Source organism: Paramisgurnus dabryanus, chromosome 3 (genome assembly GCF_030506205.2).
Source record: "Paramisgurnus dabryanus chromosome 3, PD_genome_1.1, whole genome shotgun sequence".
Lineage (NCBI taxonomy): Eukaryota > Metazoa > Chordata > Actinopteri > Cypriniformes > Cobitidae > Paramisgurnus > Paramisgurnus dabryanus.
In genome coordinates this window covers 1,367,498-1,372,389 of record NC_133339.1, presented here as the reverse complement: position 1 = coordinate 1,372,389, position 4,892 = coordinate 1,367,498, and positions in this window count along the sequence as shown.

Below are 4,892 nucleotides of genomic sequence, written 5' to 3'. Positions count from 1 at the left end.
GCCCAAATCTTTTGAGTAACTTACCTGTGTAGTGTGTGACCTACCTTTGCTCAAAGCAACGCCCCGAAGAGGAACGAACAGTGTCAGTAGTGAGAACCTCTTACCTCTGTTCCAACGTATGCCCTGGAGTGAATGGAAAGCCCAAGTCTTGTGAGTAACTTACCTGTGTAGTGTGTGACCTACCTTTGCTTACAGCAACGCCCCGAAGAGGAACGAACAGTGTCAGTAGTGAGAACCTCTTACCTCTGCTCCAACGTATCCCCTGAAGTGAATTAAAAGCCCAAGTCTTGTGAGTAACCTACCTGTGTAGTGTGTGACCTACCTTTGCTTACAGCAACGCCCCGAAGAGGAAACGAACAGTGTCAGTAGTGCGAACCACTCACCTTTGCTCTGTTGTACGCCCTGAAGTGTATGAAAAGCCGAGCCTTGTGAGTGACTTACTTGTGTGGTGTGTAACCTGCCTTGGCTTACAGTAACCTCTTGGTGAAGGGCGAACGGCCTCAGTAGTGCGAATACTCACCTTTGGTCACTGCCTCGCCTCTGTGGAACGTGGAAGACCCCCAAGTGTTTAGCGAGATTCCAACAGAGAGACCCAAGGGCGAGAGGGAGAGAAAGAGACGAAGACATCAGGCAAGTAGCGACCCAGTACTGGACCAAGCCATTAATTGTGTTCTCCCGGTTTTGCCTCCAGGAAGAAGCGGAGGGCGCCACGGATTGAAGAAAACCTCTGGAAAAGATTCCTAGCCCCCGCTCCGTGGTCTAACTCGTCCTGGAGGCGAGAAGAAGATTGTTTTAAACTGCCCTTCCCCTTTACCCCTTTCTTTTAAATATTTAAAAAAAGATACATTTTAATTGTAGTATACTCGTCTGTCTGGTCAATGGGGTGGTCTTGGGAACCTAATCGAGGTGGAACTTAGAGAGGGGCGTGGCCCTTTAGCTATCTTGGGTCCGCCCCGAGCCGTGACAATACTCTCTTCGTTCCACATCTTTACAGTCTTAATCTGAGGCTTTTCTCTTTCAAGAAGTCTTTGATACTTAGGTCGAAGATTAACAACACTATGATCGGATCTTCCTAAGGGAGGTAGCGTCGAGGTAGAGAAGGCATCTTTAACGTTGCCATAGCACTTGTCTAATATCTTATTTTTCCTGGTGCAGCAGGTCACATACTGATAGTAGTTTCTCAAACAGTTTTTCAAAGAACAGTTATTAAAATCTCCTAAAATAAATTTGGGAGCATCGGGAGACAGACTATCAAGTCTTTGTGAAAGTTGGTATAACACTTCAGAGACTTTAACTGAGTTTTCCATTGGATGTATATAAACCACAGTAAAAAACAGCTGTGGGAACTCCAGAGGAAGATAAAAGGGTCTAAGTGATATACTCAGTAGTTCGATATCAGGAGTACAGAGAGATTCTCTTACCACCACTTGTCTGCACCAGTTATCCTTAATGAGAAAGCAAACTCCACCACCGCGTGACTTTGCCGTGATTTCCGATTCGCGGTCTGTTCGATACACCGTAAAACCAGTTGGTTCAAACTCGCTTGACGGGATGCTCCCATTGAGCCATGTTTCTGTGATTGCTAGCACACAAGCATTTCTGCATTCATGCAAGTAGCGTATATTTGCTGTTAATTCATTCATTTTACCCCTCAGGGACTGGGCATTCATTAATAAAGTTTTGGGCAAGGGTAGTTTGCTTCCCAATCGTTTAAGTCTCTGACGAATCCCACCTCTCTTTCCTCTTCTTCGTTTCCTTTTTGGTTCAATCTTGTCCAGTGAAGGTTGCAGATAACTTGGTACGTGTTGATAAGATGTTGTCTCCGCATATAAATAAGACTGTCTTGATGACGTATGCTGCCTACAAGTGTGAGTGTAGTCTGAAAGTGCGAAAGGTGGAGCTTGAATTTCAGGAATGTCCCTCGTCGGCGAATGTATTTCAAAGATGCAGGCACAACATGGATTCAGCCAGACGAGTGACTCGACCGTATGTATTCTAAATAGAAGATTCTACACTTACGAGAATACTTTAATTAGTAGGTGGAAGCAATAACACATGAATGAGCACATACTTTTGAAAGAATTGGTTTTGCTAAGAACTAACTCAAAAAACTACACAGTGGAGCTTTAAAGCTTTCATAGTTAAAAACAACAATCCTGTACAGACTCACTGTTCACGATTTCTGAAAAAAGCTTTGGAAATGAGAGTAGGGCTAAATATAACACTTGTAGCCAATCAGCAGTAAGGTGCGTGTCTACTAAATAACATTGTTGTCTGGGTTGCGTATGTGTGGGGCGGGTTTATCATAAGAAGGTTCAGATTCTATTGGGGTAGGAGGGTGTTTGTTTAGGTGATTTCAAATGTCAACATTGATTTTCAGAGATCATGGACCCTGCCTTTAATTATGGTTATATTATTGTGTACCTTTATGTTGATGGTTAAAATACATTCAAAATATACAGTGGATGAGAAATGTGGGTTGTTTTAAGTATTAGACAAAACATAAAGTTTTGTCCAAAAATGTAAATGTTGGAGAAGCTTCTCTCTGAGTCTTTCTTTACAGTCATTACTGACCTTCAACAGAGAGAGTCACATGATCACTGTACTGTGAGGATGATGGTCGTCCATCTCTCTCTCCTCTACACCAGAACTCATCCTGATCTGATGGTGATCTGATGGTGTAGATGTTTCCCTCAAACACTGAAGTCCCAGTTCTGCCTTTATACCACAGATATCTCCAGTCACTGTACTGATCCTCTATCTCACACTTCAGAGTGACTGTCTCTCCAGTGAACACATAAATGTCTGGTGTTACTCTTACTGTAGGTCTGGGTAAAGCTGAGGAAAGAAGAAAATGAAATTATAACTCATCACCCTCTGTATACATTAATTCACTAATTTGTATGAATTGGCATAATGTTTCTGATAATTAACACACATGAAATGTTTCTGTCTTCATTTTCCTATTTTACAGACAATGATGTTGAACTCACCCTTAACAGTGAGATAAACAGATGAGCTCGATATTGAAGTTTGTTCATCTCTCTCTCCTGTACACCAGTAATTATCCTGATCAGATTCAGTAACTCCATTGATAGTGAGAGAGTCTCTGTTTACAGTGTAACGCTCAGAGTTAAACACTGAAGTACGACTGTTAGCCCACAGATATCTCCAGTTTAATGATCTGTACTGATCCTCTATCTCACACTTCAGAGTGACTGTCTCTCCAGTGAACACAGATCTGTCTGGTGTTACTCTCACTGTAGCTCTGGGTAAAGCTGAGGAAAGAAGAAAATAAAGCTTTAACATTCTCATCACAGAGCGGTTTACATGAAAGACACAAATCAAATTCAGTTACCTTTAGTTTGTCCTGAGTGGATGTTTAAAATCAGCACTGAAAACAACAAAGAGAAAAAACTTGTTGGCATGATAAATAATTTAACATTTGATATGTAAATATGAATAACACTACTGTATATCACAATGTGTGATCAGATGACAAAAGATCCCTTACATTCAACGTTGTGGTGTTTTCTTTATTCCTTTCCCAAATCTTATAAAACAATGTAGTTTTCACACAACTTCACACAATAAATGAAGACAGAAGTAAGCCTTTTCCCATTTTAAATATTTATTTCCATATTTGCCCAATTTTACCTTCCATTGTATAAAGCTGCTACTTAATCTGCAAACCAACGAACACTTTTAACACGGCAGTAATGTAAATGTAAACTCATGATCACTACATAATGAAAGACACTTTGAGTTATCTCATCATACAGTGGGTGTAGCTCAATCTTTATTTACATGAGTGAATTTGTGATGACACAACATACAGAGGATGTGTGTTGCAGTAGTTTCATAAAGCTGTTTGTTATAGTTATTCAAAATTGTTTTGTGTTAAAGAAAAAAAATCAATAAATATGGATAAAAGCGTTTGCCAAATGCAAAAATATAAATGTCCCTTTGGAGTGAACTGTGAATTTTGTAAATTTGCAGATGTTTTTATGCTATAACAGAAGTGTTACACTTCCGGGGGCGCGGCTCTGCTGCTGACCCTGTACCACACCAGCACTCGTCTGTATTGTTTGTTTTATTTGTTCTTTTTATTCCTAAAGTTTTTAAGTTTGTCTCTGGAAACTGTTAATGTTTATTGAATCGTTTGATGCCTTTTGATTGCTCACTGATCGTTTGATATGGAGATTCTTAAGCTAGTACTGGTTCTGTGCCTAGCAGTCGGTTTGATAAACTGCGCGCAGCTGACGGGAAACAAGAGGCTCATCTATACGAGGGAGGATCTGATGTCCATGCGGTATGGCGGCATTGTTGAGGATAAACAACTTCGGGAGGCTATCCGTGATATAAGTCGAGATCCTCGTTCCCATGGATCAGTTAAGAACAAGTCTAAGAAAAGAGGATCTAGAGGAGGTGTGAAACAAAGGGTTAAACGCCGGGGAAACAAACCTCCACTGCCGGTAATCACTTTGACTAATGTCCGCTCAATTAACAACAAGCTGGATGAACTGGCTGCAAAAGTGGCATTTGACTGTGATTTTAGAATGAGTAATCTTATTTGTCTAACAGAAACTTGGCTAAAAAACCATCCGGATCCTATGTTAAATGGGTATACTACCATTAGAGCCGACAGAGATGAGGAAAAGTCACGCAAGTCGATCGGAGGTGGTTTATGCATCTTTGTTGACAATAAATGGGCAAAGGACTTTTGCATTCGGGAGAAGATTTGTACTCCAGACTATGAAATTTTAACTGTGTCATTTAGACCTTTTTATCTGCCGAGAGAATTCGGTCAAATAACTATTATCCTGACTTATGTTCCTGGTCCGAATATGGAAATTGCTGCTGAACGATTAGCAGAGAGCTATAATTGCGCT